The sequence below is a fragment of the Copadichromis virginalis genome, linkage group LG5 (genome assembly GCF_057382275.1).
Source record: "Copadichromis virginalis isolate Kocher_CV1m ecotype Utaka linkage group LG5, C_Virginalis_male_GT1.1, whole genome shotgun sequence".
Lineage (NCBI taxonomy): Eukaryota > Metazoa > Chordata > Actinopteri > Cichliformes > Cichlidae > Copadichromis > Copadichromis virginalis.
In genome coordinates, this window is record NC_140622.1 from 40,872,143 (window position 1) to 40,898,495 (window position 26,353).

Here is a 26,353-nt window from a genome sequence, read left to right on the forward strand (position 1 = left end):
TTCTGAGAAATGAGAAGAACAAGCACAAATCCAACCGACAGGAATAACAACTCCCCACGGCAATTTCCGGCCGCTCCTCGGCCACACCGGCTTTGATATGTGAGTCGCTGAATGTCCACGTGTGACAGACAGTTGGAAGCAGATGTGAACCTGCCTCATAAAACAAGAGTTCTGAGAGCGAGCGGGAACAACAGGACAGAAGGACAAGAAAACAGCAGGCGACGGGCGGGGCCAGACGCGAACGCCATCCAACCTGAAGCCAGCGCACTGGGCGCAGATGTCTGCACAGATGTGCATGCATATGTAAAAGAAACTGGAGCCGGTAACATGAAATCGATGTGTCGTTCGTGGGTGTAGTGGAAACTGCGGCTGAAGCAGAATTTACAGCTTCAACAGATTCGTGCCAACGTTCATGTCACGAAGGACGTCGTACAAAAAAACAGCACAGCCGAGGGAGGGGCCGCTTTTCCGGACCTCCCAGGTCTCCACAAACACACCCAGGGAACCTCTGGGGTTACGTGGGCGGGCAACCTGCAGCGTGCGGAGCGCCATTTATTATCTCCAACAACAAGATCCTCCTACATTGACGATAGGCGGTGGATGATCCTGTCGTGGAAAACAAGAGCATCCACCGCCTATCGTCAAAACATCCGCCTTCTGGTCTCATCAGAACTGAAATGAAACCTCAGCGTGACCTTCGCCCGGATGAAAGGACCACGCCGGCTTCCCGGGCTCTGAGAATCGGGTCCATATGATGCAGAGGGCCGACACCGCCCCCCCGCCCATCCCTCCGAGGTCTCAGCGTGCTTCAACTTTGTCAAAATGAGGATTTAATTTGAGGCGAAGCTGGAAATAAATAAATAACTGAGAAGGAACCCAGCGGGAAGAATCCTGGGAATTCTTTTGCCAACGCAGCCAAACACACGTCCACTTTGATTAGAGTCGTGTTTTTGCAACGCCGGAGCATCAGCGCTTTCGCTCGCCCGCTTACAAAGCTCATAGGCTTTGGACGGAGAGAGAGAGAGCGTGTGTGTGATGAGGCTAACGGCTCATAAAGGGAAGATGCGGCAATGCTTTGCACATCTCCGTAAACTAATTATAACATTGCAATGGCTGCAAAATGGAATATGAAAGAATTAACAATCAGTGAGAAAGACGGGCAGAGTGGGAAATATAATCATTGTTAAAGAATGTGTAGGACGAAGAGTAATTACATTTCACTCCCATTACACCTCTGGAGTTGTGTTTCCTCTCTTGTTATCATTCGGCCTGTTTCTGCTGCGATTCTGAAGCAGATCCATCCTGCTGTCCTGATTTCCTGTCATGCCTGCTCCTGCTGGATGTTCACATTTGACACCAACAAAGTTTCTAATAATTAACTTATGAACAGCCTAAAGGTGGATTTGAGCCATTTTCACACATAAACTTGCGTATTTTTCGGGAAACCGTCCGCGTCACGCTGCAGGAAACACTGCATGTGGTTCAGGTGAGGGAGCTACTTGGACAGAGCTCAGCTGGGTTGCTTTGGCAACACGGTCCAGCGTGAAGACCATCGAACATCTGATCAGACGTGTTCACGGCTCAAATTTCAGCAGTGGCACAAATTTCAGTTTCAGATGTGAAGTGACAGAGTGAACCACAATCAGCAGCTGCATTTCAATGTTTTACGTGTTCGTACGACTTTTACAGACAAATAAATCGAAGAGTCGGGATCACTCCTGCAGATCTCGCCCTCCTGCCTGATGGATGGAGATTCACTGCTGCTGGATCAGAGCTGCGGGGTCATTCCAGTTTGTGGGCTTCTGCTCGCCTCCCTGCTTTTACACGTACCAACTAATCTGGATCTGGAGCGGCACCGACTGCGAAACCTAACTGTGAAAAGACTCAGGACTGCAGTGCAACATGTGATAACAGCTGTGGAGAAGGAAGCTCGACTGATCCACGAGGGGGAAACAAAATCTGATGCAGGTCAGACGGACCAGAAATCCTCGGAGAACATCAGAGAGATTTAATGACAAGCCCCAACGAGCCAGAGGATGAGGATCATTTTAACATCATTAAAGCTAAAACAGGAAATAAAACCTGAATGTTCAGGAGCTCGTGTGTGTGTGTGTGTGTGTGTGTGTGTGTGTGTGTGTTCCTGGTCATGCTGAGACCACCAGCAAAGAGCTGAGATACACCGACAGCTCTGTGTGTGTGAGACAGCTGGCTACTGTTGCTAGCTTGACTGAAAATGACAGCTGGGTAACACAAGACTTTATATATGCCACACACACACACACACACCCTGGCTAATCTGCACTCTTTAATCCGAGGGCGTGCTTCAATCCATGAACTTTCCCTCCCAGGTGCCATCCAGCTCCCTCCAAACGCGCTGGGCTTTCTTTCCCTTCAACAGCTCTGGCACGAGTAAACAAGCCAACGGCGACTATTTTTAGCTTTAAAGTGAGTCAGAGGTTAAAGGAAGCCGTGTGGAAGCTCTCCTTCTTCTTCTTCACTGTTAAACAAACTCCAGGAACAGCCGACTTTAAATACCGCTGCACTACCGTGGACCAGCTGTCTGACCTTCACTCGTCATTCAGAAAAACAATCCACTCAGCTATTTTAGTCGGATGAATAATCGCGTCACTTTATTTTTCTGAGATGAATCACGTTACAGGAGAAGGTTCTGGAACGCGCGCTCACAGATGAAACGGTGCGACTCGCACTCCCAGAAAGAGCTGTTATTTGTCGTACAGTCGTCGGATTAATGCGTCCAAAAGTCTGAGGAAAACTGATTTAAGAAGAGCTGTGAATTATGAATTTAGTGCAACCTTTAGAGGGAGTCATTCATCCAGGGCTGACTGTAAACGTCTCAGGCTGCTCTTCTACAAGAAAACAGAGGCAAACAGCACACGACGCAGCAGGTCTTAATTTGCTCTAATTTGCCAAACGATCTGTTTTTCAGAGGAATCATACAGATTGCACCATTAAAGTAATAACAAACAAACTTTCCTTCTGCACGCAGACTAAACAAAAGCACTCACTGGACGCACTACGCCTCCCGAAGGCGAGGCTTTTACTGCAGAGGGACGACAGCTCTGCAGGTCAGCAACAACAACCTCGTTTTCTTTGGTTTCTACGGATCAGACGTTAAACAGCTGACGTCATCTAACATCTATTTTCAATTCAAATCACAACACCACCACTTTATATTGTAAGGTAGACCCTACAATAATACATACAGAGAAAAACCCAACAATCATATGAGCCCCTATGAGCAGCACTTTGGTGACAGTGGGAAGGAAAAACTCCCTTTTAACAGGAAGAAACCTCCGGCTGAGGGTCAGGATCTGCAGAGAAACGAGGCAACAAACAAAATGATTAAAAAACGTGTGATTGCACTGAAGTTTACTTTGAGAAAGTCAAAGAAATTAATTTGTGATCATTATTAATATTATTAATAAGATCTTCTTGCTCTTATTTTGAAAGTTCAGTGGCTGTCAGCTAGTCAAACCTGGTGACCAGCTAAAGGAGGTATTAACATATTTACCTGTAAACATACTTTGATGTACGAGGCTCTACTTTCTTTCTGGGTTAGTTAAAACGGGTCAGGTACACGGTGGACTCCCAAACTGACGAGCCCTCGGGTGCTTCACGCCTCTGACAGGCTCCATTTAGCTCCGCACTGCAAACACGTCTCCTTCCTCCTCCACAAACATAAAACGGGCCTAATCTGGGTCAGCTGTGAGCAGGTACACGTCTGACGATACAGCTCTCGTTTCCACACACACCGCAGTGACCTTCTTACTGCAGCAGCCATTGCGTTTCCTGTGTGTACGCCGTCGGTTTCCGCTCACACAGCATGTTTGTGTGGTTACCTGCATCAGTGTGCGATGAGTTTGCAGTGATAGGAATCTCCTCCCATCCCCAGCTGATGCAGGTCATCAATTCTCATCTCCGTGCCGGTCCTATCTGGCTTCCACTGCCGAGTTATAAATACACAGGCAGCAGCGCAGACAGCCAGCCTGCTGCATACACACTCATGTAAACCCCCGGGCTGTTCCCCTCCTCTCTCTTTATTTACACAAGTATTATTAGCCAAGCGTGCCGTGCATTGTTACTTACAGAACGAGCTGCACGTTTTTGCACCGAGAGACAATTTAAAAATCTGCTTTTATTACCACACAGACCTGCAAACGCAGGGAAAACATCTGCGTTTGACCAGCGAGCAGAGCGTGTCACTTTATATCAACAGATCTTTGACACGCCTATTATTACTCTTCTGCACTTCCCATAATGCCTTAGGGCATGCACAGAGGCAGAATGATGTTTCTGCAGCTTAACTCCTCCCCTTTTCTTTGTCTGTGCGTGGTTACATTATGTTAAATTGGCAACAATAACAGTTTCTGCTAGCAGCTCCTGTTTGCAGACACAGTTGAGTTCTTTGCCAACAGCCACTGACAGGTGAAGGACAGAGCATCGGTTCTCTTGTTGCATTGCAGTACCTTTGTGGGATACACATAAATACCAGGACCATGTTACAGATACCTGCTCAGTAACATCCAAAAATATGAATTTTATTCACCAAAACTGGAGCTCAGATCCTGTTAGTACAGTGATCTCACAGCAGCCATATTATTGGTCAGATGATGTCATCAAAAATGCTCCAACAGCACAAACACAGACCAGAGGTCCAGTTCAGGCGAAGCTAGCAGACCACCTGTGTCACCGTCCACCTGTAGGCCCCTTGATGTGCAAACAAAACATAAGCTGTTAATGATCAGAGTGATGGAGAAGAGCCAACATGCAGATGGCTTACCCAACAGAGCCTCCACCAAAGCTCGTGGGAATGAAGAGCTAAAATTATTACAAGAACTATTTGATTTGACTTGAATGTAAAATCCTCTTTTTCTTATTTTTAAAGCTGCAAGCCAGCTAGCACCAATCCTTCCCATCATGCTTCCCTATGTTCAGGTCACCGTTCGGTGCTCTCCTCAGTGCCATTCAGCTGTTTCAAGTCCAACTGCAGGACAAACTCCAGCTCCACCGTCTTGGACTGCAGTGGACAACATTAGTCCCGGTTCTGCCAAATCGAACCAGAACCTCTAACAGGTGGAGACTTGTTTCTGCTAGGAGAAGTCACCAGCGCTCCCAGCAGCAGTCTAAGATGGTGGAGCTGGAGTTCATCCACTTATTCTCATCCACTTATTATTTATTGGGAAACAAAGATAGCAAGCACATTTGTCCAACCACCCAACCCTCCTGCCTCTGCGGCCCAGCGGGTTAGAGCTCGTTCGGTTTCTAGACAACATGAAGGAAGTGGTTTTAATGTTTCAGTCCAAAAACAACAAGAAATCAATCAAAAATCGACTTTTCTGTCAATCAAAGGCAGCAGGTCGGTGATCAATAACATTTATTAATTTGTTCAATCTGCTGGAAGCAGTAACTCACTCCACCAGCCTGCCAGCGTGTTACTGAGTCACTCGCGAGTGCAGCTCGTTGTACTCTCAGCGATACGGCCAGAGCGCCGCTCGCTCGCCCGCTAACTCACATTTCTGCCAGCCGGTAATTTTTTTTTTTTTCCCAAAGGACATAATTCACTGCAGCCAGACCGTATCTTCGTCTACCTCCCTTCCCCTCGCTCCCTCCACGGTCACTGCAGACGTCTCGGCTTCGAGGCCCCATTCTTTATCTCTATGATAATAGCGGGCCACGGCTGATAGCCTTACAGTCCGAGCAATGTGACCTCCAACTGGCTGGCAGGGTTTTAAAGGCACCACGGTGTGGATTTTTATTTTTTGGCCAGGTTAAAGATGCCCCCCGTCTACTAAATGTATCTCAGCCCAATGGAGCGAGACGGCCAGCTGATATTTATCACTCCATTTTTGTTTTTCCTCTCAGTGGCGGATGTTACGGACGCTCCGCCGCAGACGGACTTAGGTAAATGTCACGAGGAATCAAACCTGAAATCCCTCTAAACTGTTGCAAATGAAAACATGTGAGAGAACACGGAGTCGCCGACAGCGTGGCTTATTTTTTACCGACGAGAACACGCCATCGGCGCTGATACAGCCGTGACTGCACGCCGCTAACAGGTTAGAGGAGGTGTGAGAGCACAGCTCATCTCTGAAAACGCCCAAAAAGAAAGACGGTCAGAGACTTGCAACACAAAGGCTCAAGACTCAAAACTCGGACGTGCAGGTAAAAACTAAAAAGAGACAATTCAAGGTTGGTAATTTGGTTATTCTGCTCTCCTGTCTCTACTTTGGTCTTTGGATCACATCAACAACTTCGGCCTTTGTGCAGCTTCTGTGTGAAGTGGAAAAAAAGCCTCTTTGATGCTAATCAGTCAATTAAAATGTGATCTTCTCTGCAGACTTTCGGCGTGCTTTGATTTAAGAGCACTGTGCCGCAGAAGGTTCTGTGAAGGTGACGTTGCACTTGTGTTATCAAAAAAAGAAAAAGTAATAAGTGCCCACAAACAGGAGAAACTGATAACACTAAAGGGAAGGACGCGGAGAAGGCAGCGCCTGGCACTGACTGAAAGGTTGAAGGCTCGAGCCTGAACATCAGGAGATTTAGATGCTCCGCAGAAAAAAGGAGAAGGCAGAGTTTGTAATGGCAGCAGCTGAAGGCCTGACCGACTGACGTGGAGAAGATGGAATAACAGTAACAATAACACGAAGAAAGAGTCAAAACAAGAAACTCCAAAGAGCCGCAGAGTCTTGAAATTAAATCACTGCATCTCCTGCGTACCAAAGGAAGAACGTGGGAGCAGGTCTATCAACATCAGTGCTTTCACATTCATTACCGGGCGAGTTTCCCGTCACACACTGGGTTAATCTACTGTGACATCCTGAGCTTCTTGAGGGAGAACAGCAGGAAATGACTGAACCGAGATGTATGCCACAATCCATGTCGTTAGTTTTTTTGGCCACATTAAAACAATCGTAGCTCACCGGCCGCCCGACTCACCAGATCTGTCATTTCTGCCCAAAAGTAATGACCGAGTTGAAGGATCACACGCCCATTGCAGAGGCACAACAGGACTTTAAATGCTCCAGGTGCACGAGGACAGACTTTGAGACCAAAGGTTCGACTAACACTATGAATCCTCGTCTGTCTTTCGAATCAGGAAGAATCTCTTATTTCCCATTTAAAGACCCCGAGCTCAAGCTCACCTATTCTTTACCGCAGGTTGGAACCTTTGCTCGAGTTCAAGCTCAAACATAGCGGCGACGGCCGAGCAGCTGGGCTCTCGAACGATGACTTCCTCAGTTCAAAGACATACGAGCTGGAGCCAGCTGCAATTTGCAGTCATTTGACTTAATTTTTTGGGCGGTGCTCTTTCTTTTTAAGCTTTGAATGATAAGAGAAAGTTTGTTTTTACAGAGCAGAATTCAGGATGTGAATGATGCTCGGCATGTTTGCTGGCAGACTAAATGCAGAGGTCTACTCTCACATTTCAGACACACGAGGTCGTGTCAAATACCTGCTGCTCAAACACAGCCAGAGTTTCTAATAATCACGTCACCTTCAGACAGATTAGCAGTTTTTTTTCTACGATTGGCTCTGCATGATGTCATCAAGGATGGATATTTGCATGTTTACAAGGTCAGACAGAGGATGAACTGATTGGCTGAATGACCAGGACGGGATAAAGAAGGATTATGTTGAACTATGAATCATGCAAAGTTGCTCTAGAAGAGTCCAAGAAGAAAACATGGAGGTGGAAATGAGTAATTTTAAAATGTGCGGTCGGTGGGTTTGAAATCTGTGCCTTCATTTTGTTTGATCCCCCCCTCCCCTCGTGTATTTACTACAGGTGTTTGTGTTTGCAGATTGCCACGTGAGCAACAAAATGAAGCCTTTTTAAATCCAATCCAACTGAGCTGTATGCGTCTCTTTTTAATAAAAGGAAAAACCTAATTTCACAAAGAGTTTCTTAACTGTAGGTGACGGCTGCCTGCAGCTTGAAGAAAACAAGTCATAAAACTGCAGAGTGCTTCATAAAACAACGACGTTCACGCTGGCTTCATTCAAAGTCAGCAATTTGTGCCGTCTGCAAAGTTATTGGAGTGTAATTTGGGTTCAGTTACTTATAGTGTGACAGTTTGGAGGATCTGAGATATGGAGTCTTTGCAGCTCGGCTTTCTTTAAGTCCTCTGCACACACAAGGCACGTCTCAAGGATTTTACGCCAACCATTTGACTTTGTTTTATGCAAAATCCAGAAAATGAACATTTAGATAATGGCTAAATATATATGATTACCAGCGAAGGCACAAAAATAACAGTAAAACCTCCAAAAAACACACCAGCAATCACCTGAGACATTTCTGGAACCTTCAAAGTGCTTTAAGATCTCAGGAAAAAGTAAACTTGAAGGCGCTCTGCCGTCATCTGCTCTGCGTTTAAGTCCTGAGACATCAGGTGGATTTACGGCAGAGCTCCTATTTAAGTTCACCTCAAACCAGGTGTTGAGCCTCTGCAGAGCCGGGCCTGTAATCAGCACAGCTCGGCTGGAATGATATGAATTCTGTTTGAACATTCAGGATGAGCTCCACACCCCTCACGGCTGCACAGTGAAGCATGCAACCCCCCCTCAAAGAAACCACACAGACTTTTAAACGTTCTGCTTGTTTGTATGAACCCCTGCTTTTTGCTTGCCATACTTAGCAGATATGTATGCATGAATAAAGTTCTGGCACTTGGAGCAGATCTAATTTTACCAAGTGGAAAGAAAACTAATCAGCATCTGTTTTGCCCTCTTTAATTTAAAAGTAAAGACAAAGACGGGCTGCTCGGCTGCGCCGTGTTTGTTCATAGAGCAGGAAGAGACGGCGAGGATTTTCTCTGAAGTGCAGTAATTCAACCGGAGCGTCCTCTCTCGACTCGTTGTTATTCTGAGATGCTAACACCCTCACTAGCACGGCCAATACATCCATTGTTTGCTCTGTGCTATCGGGATGTACAGGACTGCACTTCAAGAGACCCACTTCAGCCGGCAGAGAGAGAGAGGGGGAGTCATTAGGGCAGGAGCGAGCAGCTATCTCTGCATGCAGCAGTACGTCTGCTGCCGGCAATCCCTCCACACAGACAGCCGATTGTTGGATGTACAACACTCGCTGCTTTACGTGACGCTAAATATCACCGTTATCCTGAGGTCTAAACAGACTCTCACACTCATGTTTCTCCTCACCAGTTTTATCGTTACCGGCTCCATCCCCCCAGCAACAGCTGTCGTTTACCTCAGTATAGGAATACCATCCCAGGATAATATTCCTGGGATGGTATGAGAGGGACTGTTTTGGGTTGTGAGTATCCACCACTGGTGACGCCAGGATACAAAAACATTGAGTCTGAACCTGACGCAGAAACGTGTCAGAAGCCGGATGGGACCGGTTCTGCTCATTTCCTGCTTCGCGTTTTTATTCTTGGACTCTCCTAGAGCAGCTTTGCTTGAGTCACCATTCAAAATAATCCTTCTTTGGTTTATACTGAGTGTCAGTGCAGGCGTTTTAGCTCCACCTCTTTCAGTCAACTTTCTTCTTGTAGGTGTGTAGAAGGAAACAGGTGAAATTTGAATTCATAAGTACAGATAACTCTTAAAATTCAGAGCAATCCTTTTATATACACGACATCGTTAACGTGAGCAGTAAAGCGTAAACAATGGACCAATAAATGTCGAGACATCTGTGTTCTGAGCAAACGATAAAATGATTAATAAGTGCCACGATAACTTCACATACTTAAAGGGCTACACATGTTATCACCTAGAGTGGGACACTCCTTCCCAAATACGACTGGCTCAGTCTCCGATTCTCTGAACTGGAGGAAACCAAAAGGACGACGAGAAACATCTCATCCTGAACAAAGGTCGTGACTCCAGGCAATTAAAAACAAGTTGAGAAGATGCAGATTGACAGTAAAGGCACCATTTAACACCAAAATCACATCACATGATGGAGAACAGGTTTCATAAACCCAACCTTACAGACAAAGAGAGACCATAACCATCTACAAGCAGCTGGACCGCCCTCATTTCCTGTCGTCAGCAGAGATCATCGTCCTGAAGCTCACCTTTGTGCTAGGGGTTAGGGTATTTGAGTTTGAACTCCAGCAAAGGTTTCAGCCTCCAATAAAAGTCTTCAGATGATTCTTAGATCTGATAAACTGCTTTAAACTTTCTCTGAAAGTCGGCAGGCGGCGAGATTTTGTGGCGTCGATAAGACTCCGCCGCCACATCGCGAACAGCGGGGAGTTTGGGTGTGAGCTCCACCTGCAGTCTGTTTGCCCTTGAAGGCTATCGGCCAATCAGAGTGCAACGCTCTGAAGCGGCAGCGACGTCAACAATACCGTCCTCCTGAGGTCCGCAGCGCTGGAAGGATGCTCAAAGGCAATAATCTGCTCCCTCGTGTAATTTTCCTCGACTCACCCATCCTCCTGCTGTCACCACCTCCACCCATCCTCCACCTCTGTGCTCATTTTCTCTGCCGCTCTCACGCCACGGCTTTCTATTAACCCCATTTCTCTCCCTGTCTCACCCTCTGCCGTGCCTTTCTGCAGTCCTAATAAATCAGCTCATCCCATTACTACATCCACTGTCATTCCCAAATTCCTCCTCCATCCCCGCCGCCCGCCAACAAACACGCCGAGCGCATGCACCGCCACCGTGGCGTCTCCAGGACGTGAATCATCAGAGCGAGCTGGCAGACGGCAGCGCTCGTCCCCTGAATGACTGCCTGTCATAAAAGACAGATTGACGGATGAATGGGTGGAGAGAATAAACGGCTTGATGGGTGGATGAGTGTGTGGATAGATGGGAGGGTGGGTGGATGAAAAGGAGGGCGAATAACTGGATGAATGGGTGAGTCATGACATCCTGATCCGTTACACAAATCTGCAAATAGGCTCGGAGATGAGCATTCATCCGCCGTGACACATTTCATGTTTACTTCCTGCTGCAGAAATGCGAGCTCCTTTAACAGAGAGCTGGAAGCTTCTGGATGTATCTGAAACTCAATGTCTCTGCAGTCGTCGCCAAATTTATGTTTATCACACAAGTGGATTATCCAGGAAATATCAGGCTTTATTGCAGCGGTGGCGGCGTTCACTGACGGAGACGCGCAAAAGCAGATTGTAAAGAAATCGACGAACCTGATAAAGTTAAGACAATTTAGCCAAAAAATATTACTGATAAACTTTGAAGCCATTGATTCACTGGTTTCAGACCAACACCTGGTCATTCATCACAGGATGCCGCCGTGTCACGCACATGTGACGGTGGAACTGCGATGGACGCCGATGTGCAACATTTCTATTCTTAAAGAGCGATGAGGGTTCGCCTTCCTGGTTAATCCATCCACAGGTCCTGAGTCTGCCCTCAGGGTCCCAGTCAGACATCCCCGAAACGACCCACCTGGGAGGTCCTGCTGACCCACCACAGCTGGATCTGTTTGATGTGGAGGAGGAGCCTCCTCACCTCAGAGGCCGAGCCCAGACGTCCTGCAGAGGAAGCTCATGCTTCTAACTTCGACCTTCTGCTTTTGGTGTCCACCCACAGCTCGTCACAGCTGACCAGTTCTTGTACCAGCTAAGAGAAATGACACTTTAACATCGCAGGGCATCAGGCCGGCTGTGGCACCGTCGTGTACCTCTCATTGTTCAGATGCATATTTTAAAGCTTTTAGGGGCGCAGAGAGCCGACAGCAGCGTGGACACACCTGTTGGGGTGCAGACTGACACCACAGTCCAGATGTTTAATACAATCTGTGGAAACAGTAGGAATTACCCATCATGCCTGTGACGGGCTGAGCAGTCAGCCCGCGTGAGTTTACCGTCCTATCTTTTAGTTATAATCTTTTCTCAGTGTTTGATACCCATCAGTAGAAAAGCTGGTGGCTGATGCTGGTAACTGCCATCAGGTTTCCTCACATCAGCCTCATTTGTGAATATTAAAGATGTTTAATGCGCACTAATGACTGCAGCCTGCACTGCTGTTGTTTGCGCAGCCGAGCTGTGAGAGCTTTTGTTCTCTCTGAGTGTTTTTAACTCCGGTATTGTTGCCAAGAATAAATCTGACTTTGCTGTGATTGTTGATCAGAGAGAAGAAGCCATCATCAGGATCTCAGGCTCCGGGAGCTTAATCTGATTATCTGAGAGAAATAATTGAGTCTTAAGCATAATAACCATTAACTGCAGCACTAACGCACTAATAGCAATAATGCTGAAGTGATTATTAAGAACACAACCAGCAACAGATCTCATGAACAGCGAAAAAATGTTTTTTCAGTTTTCTCTGCTGAGAGTTTGTAGCCAATTAACTGACACGTTCATCCAAACGTCACTGGAACTGAAGAACTGATCGCCGAACACGCAAACGGACGTTTAAACGCTGCGTCTTTCTTCTCCTCCTGCAAGAATGCATCTCTGCAGTCTGGAGTCTTTACTCCTGTGTGTGTGCATGCATGTATGCAAGTGTGTACACATTTGAATTCACGCCAGTAAAGTCACCTACTCAGAAACCAACTGCATAACACACACACACACAAACACACAGAGGGGCAGGTGTGAAGCTGGCCGGGTGGTGTTTGACTGTTAGATTTAACATGTCAGCTTCTCTCACGTCTCATTTCCTCGGCCGGCTGTATTTGTCTGTCGCTGATGCTTTAAAAGCTCCGGGCCAGGTGGAAGGGCCGAGCTGTCTGCCCGAGTCAACAACACACACACACACACACACACACACACACACACACACACACACACACACACACACACACACACACACACACACACACACACACACACACACACCTTTTAAACTAAAGCCAAAATTTGAGGTGTAATCAGACAAATTTAATTGAAGTCAGCGACCTCAATGAAGGAAAATAGTCGCGCTGAGAGTCGCGTTGTGTCATTAGCTCATCATTAATCATGCATCAGTGTGTAATCAGCATCTTACTGCTGTAACTCGCAGAGGTGGAGCTCATTTCTAAATCTTTATTCGGGGATGGAGCCAATGATCGTTTCCATTATGGATGACTCTCCTGGTTGTTTGATCAATGAATCCCTGATCGGTGTAGAGCAACACGTCACAGTCAGAGCTCGGCGTGACGCTGTGACGTTGTTTTTAAAATCAACCCCCCCCCCAAAGAAAAAGAGAAATTGTGCGACCGTCCAATGACTGGACGTTTGTTTCCCCTCTCTGCTGATAAAAGCAGGCCATCTCCTTTTGTGTCCAAAATATTAATTTTGTGCAGCTTTCATATTAATACAAAAAAAAAATGCTCTGAGAGGGAGTGCAGCAGAAAAAAAATGAGCAGCAGAAGAAGCATAAATCCATCAGAGGAAATGTGTTTCCACCGCCGGAGACAAATGTGAAAAATGCTGCTTTTCCTCTTCATGTGTCATTTCTTTGGTTCCCAAGTCTCTTTCACTTTCACACTTGCACCACACTCATTAATTTTTAATAATAAAGCATGCAAATCGTCTCCAAAGCAGCAGCAGCAGCACATGCCTGATAACAGTCTCTTTTTTAACACCACACACGAGATAAGCAAACAAGCGCTTATCTTTTTTTATTTCAGCGCGTTGCTATCACAGACATCGTCAACAAAGTAAAACTGAGTTCATGCAAACATTTGTGTCTGTTTGGCACTTTTATGCTCCCCCAGCCAACGGGCAGTTCTCCATGGCTGAAGCTGAATTCCTGAAGCAACATGTCCACACATGCGAGCCTGTTTCCAGCACCTCACTAAGATCTACTGCACGTCATGAAACAGCAGCCTGAGAACGGAAACCTGACCGATGCCGCTCCAAGAAACAGAAAATCTGAAGATCACCGGCAGAGAAGAAGGAGCAGAAACGAAGAAACGCTTTTACAATCAGGTTTTATTAAACTGAACTTTCATCGTTGGACAGCGGTGCTGGGGAAACATCCACCAGGTGGCGTCCCGCCCATGACTGGGTTGGGTTACAATCCCCTGTTTTCACTGATGTTTTCCAGCCTGAATGAGAAGCTTAAACTGATCCCCTGCAATCAGGGCGAGTGGACACAGACCACAAACTACGCTAAACTTCTCACGTTTCCCATGAAAGCGTTTCTGGTCTTCTAGTTTCTGAACACGTGCCGATTTAGCATGAGGCTAAAACCAGACCGAACACCTGCAGCGCAGGTTGGTGCTGGTTTAACGTCTGGAAGCTTCTGTTTGGACGAGCCGAACTGTAATCCCGACAGTAGGAGACTTTCACAGATTACATCTCAAACATTACACATAGTGGGTGTTAACCACAGGGTGCTGAGTTTATGAGTGTAGCCTGTATATAGTAAACATGTGTGGACTGTATAATGTCATATTCTGAATATTGATGTGTAAATACTGGAATATAAAATAAGGGGGTGGGAACAGAAAAAGTGTAAACTTCTGCTAAACATTGTGTATTTCATGAAAACTCGATGTTTTTAAATTTTTCTTTTCTTGGGTTTTTTCCACTTGTGTTGGAAATAAAATTATTCCATCCATCCTATGAAAGGATTGGACACTCCAGATGGGTCACCACTGAGGGAAAACAGGAGATGACCCACAAATATTCAATATCATATGAATTCTGAGTCCATGAGCATCTGTCCAGTTAATATTGAAGCATTAACCTTCGGCCTGTGTGGGCTAAAGGTCCGCATCTCCCACACTCTTCTTTCTTTATGGATTTAAAATCTGCTCAACATGAACACGCTGTGAAACTGTCCGGTATTTAAGTTGGTGTTTCCTGTTGACATCCAAGCCACCGAGGGCTTGTGTACGATTATCCTCCCAGCCTTTAAGACTTTTCATCAGTTTGGACCCAGAAAAACAGCAAATCTATCGTGTTTCAGACTTTATTTCACATCTAACATCTTCTGCTCTGTGAAACAAAAAGCAGCCCCAACCCCAGACGGGTCGACCTGATGGTTACAAAATGCTTGGCCCAGCAAATCAAACGGCACCACCCAGGCTCCGGTCCTATCGCTCTATCTGCTCGCTGCTGGAAGCATTTCAGTTAATCAGACTCCATCTCGGCGGTGAAAATCACGCAGCAGCGTGTGGCCGCTGTGTCGACACCGATTTCGAATCACAATTAGGTCCTCTCCCGGCACCGAGGGTTCTGGCACGGCGGAGGAATTCCTCCATGGTTGACCGGACAACTTGGAGCGCCATTTGGCTCCATGTCCAGAAGGCTAACCAGCCAAAACAGGGGGGCTAATAAAAGCGCCCACTGATAAGCAGTTAATGCTCCAGAACTAATTACTGAACTGCCACCCTGTTTTCTCTCCTCCCAAATCAGAAGTGTGACATGTGAGCACACACGGGGAGGGGGGGGGGGACTGGGATATCTGCTGCTGCCACGGCAACCGGGCAAACAGAAGGAAGTAACAAGGAGCTGATTCTGACCTCTGATGTTCATGAGGCACGTCGGCAACTGATCCAAACAAATATGAGCCACAGCAGCGCTCCACAGGTACGAGCGCCGAGGCGCCACTACAAGATCGACGTCCGCCCCCTGCTGAGCTCTAAAATGGATCCATATCAGCAACTACAGGCCCGAGCGCCGCGCCGAGCATCGCTCATTATGACCGGCTCTGCTTTCCGTCTCCCTCTGCAGCAGCCGATGCCACCGTGCATCCGCAGAGCCGCACGTGACAAACAGGCTTCAGGGGACATTTTACTCACCTGTGGACGGCGCCGCTGCCACTCATTTACAAGTAAAGGTCTGAAAGATAAGGCTCATCGATTCCACGCTTTGCTCTGCATTTAGATCTCAGCTGTTTTCTGTAAATGTCTTTGAACTTAAACTGCAAATCGACCAAAAGCAAATAAGAAAAGCAGGAAATGAATGTGAGCTGTGGCAGGATCGTGGAGGGGGATGCAGGGCTTAAGTGAAGCGACTACAGTAACAGAAACAAGATCGTCACTGTGAATTTCCGCTGTAATCGAACTTAAAATTCACCAGTATGGTTTCCAGCCAAGTGTGACCTGACTACGATGTGAGGTAACACCTCCAAAGCCGAGGTGGTGGTTGTAGCGTGGGAGGAGGAGTGGCCGCCCCAAGTGAAGGACTTTAAGCATCTACAGCATCTCTGCTGTAGCAATGCGCCATGGCGAAGCGAGAGCAGAGTGCGAAGGCAGTCCTACGCTGATCTATGAGCACAAGCTTTGGGCAGCTCCTCCCCCTGAGGGGGGCGTCCTCCTTATTTAGGACGGTGGAGGATTCTTCCTGTTGCCGGGTCAACACGGCCCTCACTTCAAGCATGTGTGACATTAGTCAGCGAGCATCCGCACAGATGAGCTTGCCGTGGAAGGACAAACGAGTTCCCCTGCCACCATCGCCCCACTGCAGCTCCTCTCTGATGATATTAGTGGCATCAGGATCAATTAATCCTGCAAGCAGGAAATAAAATGCACTGGGCCTGAAATGACTTCCAGACTCTGAACTCCAGCAACTCCAGTGCTGATTATTTAAAGCTGACAGGTGTTGATTGGGGTGTTCTGGTGGTGTGGTGTGACTCCAAGCGAGCGTTCGGAAATATCCAAAAGTGTTAAGTCAACTCTAATGGCTGTGAACTTTTACAGTCACTGACACAGCACCGATTTCTCACTCTGCGACTGAAATTAACCACAATGATCTTCCGTCCGTGGGAAGAACAGCAGCTGAAGACGGAGGAAACTCCCCGTGAGCCCTGACAGACTGACGGGATCTGCATTGAACGCTGTAAGCCCGATGAAGCGCTTACGCCGGATGAAAGCTGCGACTGTTAATGATAAAGGAAGCAGCTAGAGACAAAGCAGCAGGCCTGTTGGGTTGCAGGCCGGTGTCTGAAACCAGCTTCGGCAGCACTCGCCCGCTTCGCACCCCTCAATCTGCTCGCCAACCAAAGCCCCGTTGTTATCTCAGGCTAAGAATAGCCCTCGCCGTCCCACGCCTCCTAAAGCCCGCGAGGCTCTTTAAACATCTCATGACCATTTTATTTTCGAGTTCTGACAAATGCGCATCGACAAGTGGTGTTCGAGTCGTGGCGAGAGCATGACTCACAGCGACAGAAGGGTAGTCAGCTGTGGGCACAGTAACACTCGGGATGCCTCATCCCCCTATTTTAGCCCACGAGAGCTCAGGAGGAGAGGAGGGAAAGCGCCCAAAGGATCTCAAGCTCATCTCCCGGCGTGATAAAGCGGGCTTATTCCACAGCACGTTTTCTTTACCTTCAACCCAAAGCTTCAAAAATAGAAAAAAATAACCCAATCTTCCCTTTCCTTCTCGTAACCCAAAAGTTTGAAAAGCAGGGAGCCAAAGATTAGACTCATCATCCTGTAAATGCACAAGGCTTTTCATAACACGAGAACTCGATCCTATTTTGGATGATATTGATTTCAGAGATGGGGACTCGCTCAGACAGAAGAAATGCTGCGAGAGAGGCGGGAAGAGGAGGAAGGGGAGTGTGACTGACTGTTTGGCTGAACCATTGCTGCTGTCAGATTTACAGAAACAAAGACAAAAAAAATGAGCCTGCAAGGTTTATCTTTGCATAAACGCCCCGTGCACCGCCATGCCGGGCAGCTGCGACGCAGGAGGGGGTCGTAAAGCAGTCAGGAGCTCCTGCAGTGGACGACTTATAAATAAAAATAAGAGATGGCCCCACTCAGAGCTGTTATGAAGGAGAAGCTATCCAGAGAGGCTGAAGCAGGCTGTAAACATGTTTATTCCCCCTGTAAAGTCGGACGTTTTAACACGGGAGTCCACAGAGACTGGCTCGCTGCAGGAGAACATTAGTTTGCACACTGCCTTCATTTCTCTGCTCCAGAGGTTGCCCCTTGGTCTGAAGTTACTCAGCACATTACTGCTTATGTAAGCATGTAAGGGGGGGTAGAGCCCAAAACCCAAAGTGGAATTCCAGGGTTTCCTTTCCAAACCTCAAAGACGGGCCAGCAGGCTTTGTTTCAGTGGGCCAGCACACAGCAGGCCAAACACGAAGCCTGCACCACATCTATTAGGCTCATCATTGCAACGAGCAGCTCCGAGAGGTCATTCAAGCCCGAAGAGCGTCTCTAACAAAGGCTGGGGGGCATTTCAGAGGCGAGAGCAAACGCTCGCCCTTACGGGTCAGCGCAGAGACGCCTACTACAGGACAAGCAGAGAAAATGTGATGAGGAGCAGCCGGAGAGCAGGAAAAGGCATCTTTCCCCCGACGCAGACAGAGACGTCAAAACGTTTCTCACCTCGCCGTGCCGCTGCAGCTCTCCGACAAACCGATGACGGCTCAGAGTGCGCGTGGCGTCTCATCAGAAGAGGAGACCAGGTTATTTACTGCAGCTGCCGGCTGCACTGATCTGGTTTTTAGAGCTTTTCTCGCTCGGGGACAGTTGGGTGAACACGTTTGCCTTTTTTTCACATGTTCACATCTGACTGCGTTTGAAACAACTCAGCACCACAGGTCCACATCTGGACCTAACAAGCAGCAGGTCACTGGCAAAAATGGAGAAAAAAAGAAAGAAACCAGCATCTACGACCTCTTTTGAAGTTAAACCAAACCCGACAGCAGCAGAATCACTGATAACCCAACCCCAGCAACTGCCCTCCTACATGAGCAACACGGGCAGGCAGCCACACACACCCAAAGGAAAACTGCTGACATAAGCTTCATGCAGATAAACACGCCTGTGGAGCTCCTTGGAGCCAGGAGAAACAGTCTGGGGTGCAAATCCCAAACAACCAGAGCCCAGGACCAAAGCAACTACGTTACTCCCACAAAAACTGCATCGGGGTTTCACGGGCATCAGAGACACCCCGCCCTCCCTCAGCTCTCCTGGGGAGACACGGAGGCGTTCTCAGGCCAGAAACACAGGAACTCCACCCTTCGAAGGTGGAGAACCACGGCCAGCTTCTGCAACTATCTTCACAGATATGTCCACGTTTCTACACACTACTTCATCTTCATGTTTGAAAGAGGAAACAAATCAAGTATTAAACTGATGAAGTCATGACCCACAGCACAACCCTCTCGCTGTAGTGTTGCAGTGCTACAGAAATCCAACTGAAGCCTTTTCACAGAGGAAACGTTCAATATTCCGACTTTTCTTTGTCCAATACGATCGTGAGCAGGTGTTAAACTGCTAAACAAAACAAGACATTTAAAAATGTGACTGTGAGCTCGGTCAGCGTCTAACAGACACGTTTACAGGCTGAAAGTCTGCCGTCATCCACAGTCAGGCCCACCGCAAAACCCATCACCCACTCACATCAGGAAATGCATTTTGTTTACTAGCACGGCGACCTATCAGTGCATGCCTCATTTTTGTACATTGACTTCTGAAAAATTTATCTGATCATTGCCTAATAAAACGACTTTCATCCACAGTGTCCACAAAACGGCCTCACGTGGAAGGAAAGCAGCAAACGATGGGCACATACACACTTTCACAGCTGGACGTCAGAGTCAGCACACACACACACACACAGTGAACAAATTAACAGTCCGGTGTAGAAACACACACACTCATCGCCACCATGACGCTGATCAGCTCCGGCTCTCAGACGGAAACAAACATTGTTCTCAGTGTGAAGGATTAAAGTCGGCATGTGTACAAAACACACCAGCCCCATCAACATGACACACACACACACACACACACACACACACACACACAGTGTGCTCAGCTGCAGCTCTGGCTGATTTGCGTCACTGAAGCCTCGACAGAATAGAAGAGAACAGAATCCATGGTGATGTACTGAGGAGGTATTGATCTACTTCCATTGGTGGTAATAGGAGAACAGGTGGACCTCCAGGCCTGCTCCCGCTTCAGACAGAGAGTAATAGCACCCACGGGACCGCTCAAAACCCTCCAAATTACCCATTACTGAACAGCACAGCCCCTTAATTTATGTAGGGCCCGTGAAGCAGAGGGGCCACATTACTCTGGACCAAAAAAAAAAAACCATGAAGAAAGCAAGCTGAGAGTGAAGAAGTTTAACAGATAACTGGAGCAGATCAGAGCTGAGGTCAGCCTGGATCAGCAGAGTGTCTGAAATAAACCCGCTGTGCACCGAGTGCAGAGCCCGCGCCGCTCGGGGTCCAGCAGCAGCACACGGACGCGTTCCTGCTCCGCTGGCGTGAAGCAGCCAATCACGTCCCGTGGTTAAAACCTCTGCACGCCTCACGCAATTCACGAAAACTGCAGCTACCGATCAGCTTGGACCAGAAGACCGTTCACCGGTGAGAAAATGACGTCATGGAAGCGCCACTTTTTAGATATAAAGCGAAAATATTCAGTTTTCAGGAGGAAATTTCTGCTTTAAAAATGACCGAAATCAGGATTATTTCATAACGACGTGAATATTAACAGACTGATTGATGAGTCCAGCAACACCATCACTGAACCGGAGCAGTGTGTGAGCCCCCCTCACTCCCCCTCCCCCCGCCGTCCCCCGGTCAGAGGAGACGTCCCCGCGCCGCGGCAGACTGTCAAACGTCTCCATGGCGAAGAGGACGTGAGAGGAATGAAGAAGAGTCGGGCGAAAACACCCTGCGGTGCGCACCTTCCTCACCTCTCCCCCCGCTGCTCACCCCGCAGTCCCGAGGAGCTGCTGATGAGGTGGAGGTTTGCGTCCACGCCGCCCGGCACGTTTTCACGCGCCTGGTGCACTTCGGCCAACTTCCAGCCCAGCAGAGAGAGAGAGAGCCCGGGAAGGGTGCAGGGGAGCCGGCGGGTCAGCGAGCCGCTCAGCCTCCGTCCGAGTGTCCGAGGAACGCTGCCCCTGACTGCCGCGCTGTGTCCGCGTCAGGGGCAGAGTTCCACACATGACGCCTAAAATAAGCCCGACTGTGACCGAGAGGCGTTTTAGAAAGAGGCACCCCCCCAACCCCCGAATTAAAAAGCACCTGTTCGGTTCTGAAGCCCGAGCCGCGGACACGGAGGACAAGCAGGGCTCCGGGGCGTGCTGGAGCCGACGCGCTCCGAACGCACCGATATTCACACTTAAACACACCGGAAGCACCGGCGGGAAGCCGAGCCGCCGCGCGGTGACGCACAGAGCCGAGAACACACTGACCGTGAGCGCTGCTGTGGGTCCGGGTCCTCCCGACATTAATCCCGCTTCCCTCTCCGCTGCTGCCGCCGCGGTCACACCGGAGCTGGTGGCGGAGGAGGCGACGGGGAGCTCCGGTTACCTCCTTCCTGTTCACTCCGGAGTGCAGCGGACGAACCGGGCCGTGTGTCGGTGTCAGATCTCCAAAGTTGCACACGAAGCAGAGGCGGATGTCCGTAAAGCTCCGAGTGGAACACCGCCGGAGCTGAGGGAGGCACGGCAGCTGGAAAAATCCGAGGAACCGAGAAGAGCTGAGAGCCACCGGAAAAGCACAAGACGGAAATCACGCCGCTGTGCGCGGAGCTCAGAAGCCGCAGAGCACCAAACCCGGCGGTAGAACTTCTGCTGCCACCGCGGGTCTCCGAGTCTCCGCGTCCCGCACTCCCGACGTCCTCTTCACAAATGTCCGCTACCCAGCCTGAAGGATGAATTTCCACCCGGAGGAGGAGGAGTGAAGAGAGAGGGAGGGAGGGCAGTGTCTCGCATTCTCTGAATTACTCCACCCTCCAAGCTGCCCCCACCCTCCCCTCAGCGCCGCCACCTCTCCACCAGTGGCCTGCGCGCGGGGGCAGCACTTATCATTATTATTCTGTGTTTTATAATTAGTTCTTTAGTTTTCAAGCCAAATGTGTGTGTAACACAAATCTACCAGACAAATACACCAGATAGGAACTGGATTTCAAAATAAAATACAAAATATAAAAGTTTGTTTGCATTTCATTTTTCAAACAGTTATTAATCAGTAAAATTACAAATCAGTCAAAGGATGAAGTACAACATCCAAATAAGATTAAGATCTGCGACTCCAAATTCTAGTGAACTTAATTCAAACATCCAAAAGTTAAAAACGTGGAAACATATCAAATATAGGACAGAACAAGAAAAAATAGAAATGTACAACAAATAAAGCCACAGTCTGATGTGAGGTGTTCAGGAAGTTCGTTTCACACCGCAAAGATCTACAAGCTGATTCTGGTTCTCAGCGTGGGAGCGCAGACTGAGCCTGCGGAAATGTGCGAGCGCATCTGAAACGTAACTTGGTCTGCTCGTGCTTTTTAAACCAGTGAAAGGATTTTCAAGTCTGTCCTTTGAAACACAGCAAGGCGACACAGCTTTGTGAATGTGCGCGTTGCTGTGGTTGAACCTGCTGAACGCCAACACGTGAGCGAGTTTTCCTCCGTCTAAACGAAACTCAGACGCGCAACTATTCCAGGATTTCGGTCCTGATTTGGAGATTCTGGTTTTCAGGTGGACTTCAGTCTTTTGTTGCAGCGGATTTAGGCACTGATAAGTACACCTGTGTGTCATCAGCAAACATATAAACAGTATCTGAAATCTGAGCAGGAGCGAATCAGACGCTGAGGTTTGGTTTGTTCAGATTCATCACTGCAGTCCAGTTTCGCTCCAGCTGGTCTCCGGAGCAGATTTTGCTGATTTTACATTAGTTTTCATTAGTTCATTCATTTTAATTATTATCACACAGAGGTTGTTTGTCAGAGGCTAATATTAAAAAATGCATCTTCACCTTTCCTACTTCTCACTTTCTGCCTACAATCATCACTGTTCTTCCACGCACTCTTCTTTCTTTCAGTCATCCTTCAAACTGTCGCCCTTTTGATGGCCTATCTCATAATTATTGAAACGCACCGTTATGCATCAGTTCCCACACACAGGCGTGTTGTGGGCCTCCCTTCTTGTTGTTTTGCGTTGAGAGATCTCGTTTTTCTTCGACATGAACGCTGGAGTCTCTGCGGGAGTCTCAGTCGTGTTGGTCTGTAAGAGCGACGCCACACGTCCACCACAATCCCAACATGACAATAACTGAAACGATTACGATGTTACATAAAGAACATGAAGGGCTTTCTGTTGGTGTTGCAGAAACGATCCTTACTCAGAAAAACCAAGAACAAATTATTAAAACATGTATGTAAAAATATCCTCCGTGATGTGGATGAAAAGGCCATAAGTCAATATTAGCAAGTAAACTACACACACTTGCATATATGAAGTTAAATGTAAATGATGTGGAGATGCTGTTTGCACCAAAATATACTAAAAGCGCCTAAAGTAAAAGTATATATTATTTAGAATCATGTGCATATTGTTGCCTTATAATTATTCATGAATTCATTAAGCTGTTCATCATTTCAATGTTGCAGCTGGAAATAAATACATGTATGATAAACTGTAGTTTTATTTACAGCACTGGATTTAAACTTTGAAACGTGCTGATTGATGAGTGACAGTTTTAAACTAACTGAGAGTCCTGCTCGATCTCTGGCTGGCTCCCTCCTGTTGCAGCGCAGCCTCAGGTGAGCTTCCACACTGTTCTCTGTCTTTATCTGTGAAGCGTTCACCCTCTAATCATGAGCAAATAATCAATTTGTTGACTCAACGCCTCCTCCGGTGAGCTGAGACGCTTATGACATTGATCCAGGATGTGAATAATCATCGTGCAGGGCTTGTCGATATCTGTGCACGCAGTTAAGTCTTAACAGCTCATAATGAACAAGATAATATCTGACATTTAACTTTGACCAAATCCTCTCATATTTTGAATTCAGCTTCTTTTATTTTTCTATTGTATGACAGATCCAGACAATACCCACCTGTCTGATGTTTGTTAACCATTTCTCGTCTCCATTTCCCAAATAAGTCAAACTCTGAGGCACCAAAGAGAGCTAAAAACGCTCCAAGTCCCACTCCAGGAAAATGATCTGATCAGAAATAAATCACACACTCCGCCAACACTTTGGGCGTAAACAAAGACAGAAAACTGAAGAGCAGGTGGGAGAACCCTGACCTCAGCTGACGTAAAGTGATGAGGTAGCTGGTGGCTAGCTGCAGAGCTATGGCCAGGCTAATAGAAAAGATCCAAAGTTTAAGACCACTTGAAAAATGGCAACTAAAAAAAATCATATTTTGCATGGTTGGATCTTAACAAGGTTCCGAGTAGAGCTTCAACATGCAACAAGAAGAAATGGGAGTGACACAAAACATCTTTTTGAGCATGCAGTTTATTGAAAACAACTGAAGCACATTAGCAGAGGGAAGCTGGAGGATGAGGAGTCAACTGTTCCCAGTAAAAGTTCATGTTGAGGGTCTCTGAAGGGCAGAGACAATCTCAGTCAGCCTGACTCTTTACTGAAGCGATGGGCACACCGGGAGCTCCTGGGCTGCACCCTGAGACTTTAACTCAACAATTTGCTGCACATGAGCAGAGCTGACAAAAAGATGCAGAGGCTGAGAATGATGGCTGAACAGTCAAAGAAGCTCATCCAATGTTTGAACCAGAGACAGAGTCGATATATTAGAACTTAACGAGAGATTTGTGTATAAGAAGAACCTGGTGAGAGTGAGGAGGAAGAACTCTCTTTTAACAGGAAGCAACATGCAGCAGATCCAGGCTCTGCTGGTCGGTCGGGGCGAAGAAATGAGAATAAAGCAGCCCTGTGATTTCAGAGCTTCTCTGCAGCATAAATATTATCTGTGCAGATGTTTTCAGAGAGGAAGCTGAGCTGCTTTTCAAAAAAAACCCTTTAAACTGCGTCTGCGTGGGGCCGGAGGCTTTGTCTCCATGCCTGCATTGCTTGTGTTGGCTGTATGGACAGAGTGAAGGCACCTGCAGAGGTTTTATGCGTGTGCCTGCATTTCAGCACTGCGTGAAATGAGGCTGATTGGATATAAAAGCTCAGCTAAGTGTTTTATGAGATCATAAAATCATTTTTTATCCGTAGTAAAAGCCTCGTGTTTCTAGGAGAGCGTCTGAACTGTAACCTCGCACGATGGGACCGAGGCTTAAAAAACAGACTTTTGCTTGGAGACGTGTAAATGCTAACGCCTTAACGTCTTTAACCCATTGTTTGTCGCATGGCGTTGAGTGCTATCCCGCTAAAGGTGCCGTTAACGAAGCAGAGCTCTGATTGGAAGGTCACTCTCCAAAATCTGAGCCAGCGATGAGGAGAGAAGCGAACACAGCGCTGCTCAGGGAGCATAGGGTACGTAATGATGTGAGCGTGAAGCAGGGTGGTGATAAATGGACTGCGTGTATACTGTGCCTTTATCTCAAGAGCACTTCAGAGCACTCTCGATGTCTCGCATTGTTCTGACGCCACAAACGGCGTTTCATACATCACACGAGGCGCCGAGCGGCGGGAGTAGGCCGAGGCTCACAGCAGCTTCAGCTTGGCCAGTTTACTACTCGTTTCATGGAAACTAAGACGTTAACACATAAGAACTGAGGAGTAGTTTGTGTCATTCTGAGAATATTCGTTTATCCAGCTCTCCATTTTCTCCTTATCTGATTCTGATTCAGATTCAGACGTGTCAGGAGTCTTCGTAATCAAGTCATAAAATTACTGACGCATCAGCGGTTGATGCATCAGCGGTAGAGAGGACGGTCGTCATTTAAACATCTGCAGCTTCTGGATACGGAGTCTGTGAGGAAGGCGATGGCAGCCAGAGTCCTGCATGCACTGCAGCCCCAAACCTTTCTACACGTTACGCATGAAGCATTACATCTGAGGCCATAAAGTCAGACTTTAACCTGTCAGCTCGCATGTACAAAGTCCATGTGATGCAAAACAGAACAGAGCAGGTGATCGACTGGTCTGAGACTCTGAACCAAACAGACGGTGATTTTCCAAAAACCCTCCAGCGAGTGTTTGGTGTGGAAACGGCTCATTTGTGCCACTTTGGTCCTCAGTCTCAATCTTTCTGTCAGCTCCCACAGCTCGTAGACAGAAATGATGGTAGATACATACGTCCTGTCTCTCTTCAACACCACAGACCTGTAGAAGTGACTCCTATGTCTGTGACTCGGACCTGGAAAAACAGAAATGGATGGAAGAACGAACCGACTGCGCTGACATCGAGATCAAATCAATGGCTAATTCTTGATTTGATCTCGATGGCACTGCACCAGTTCTCCATCTCTTGAAGGAAATTCCACATTCACATCAGTCTGGAACGCAAATGTGTTTTCTCCTGTAAAGTTGAGGGAAAGTTTTCTCTCTGCAGTGTTTAAAAAGAAAGCTCTTTGATGGCGTACTGTGGTGTACTGATCTGAGCGCAAGAGTCTGTTGTTGTGCTGGTCTTCTGCACCTGCACAGATGTTATCTTTGTGTCGGTGTTAAGTGGCTGTCTGCTTTCATTTAATACGGCTTTGTTCTGTCATTAAATCCGCAGTACGAGATGAGCGTAGGTGTCACTTTTAAGTAATGCATGTTTCATTTCAGAGTGAGTGAGATGTGAAA

At 47.5% G+C, this 26,353-nt stretch overlaps 1 protein-coding gene across 1 annotated transcript in view; it reads right to left on the bottom strand.

Annotated features, from left to right (window-relative positions):
• The window catches only part of dag1 (dystroglycan 1), a 55,233-nt gene extending 34,104 nt beyond the window's left edge, over nt 1-21,129 (bottom strand). The window contains exon 1 of the mRNA XM_085457823.1: nt 21,063-21,129. The gene's annotated coding sequence lies outside the window, so the exon portion shown is untranslated. The remainder of the gene's footprint in view (nt 1-21,062) is intronic.
• Nucleotides 21,130-26,353: the final 5,224 nt, after the last annotated feature.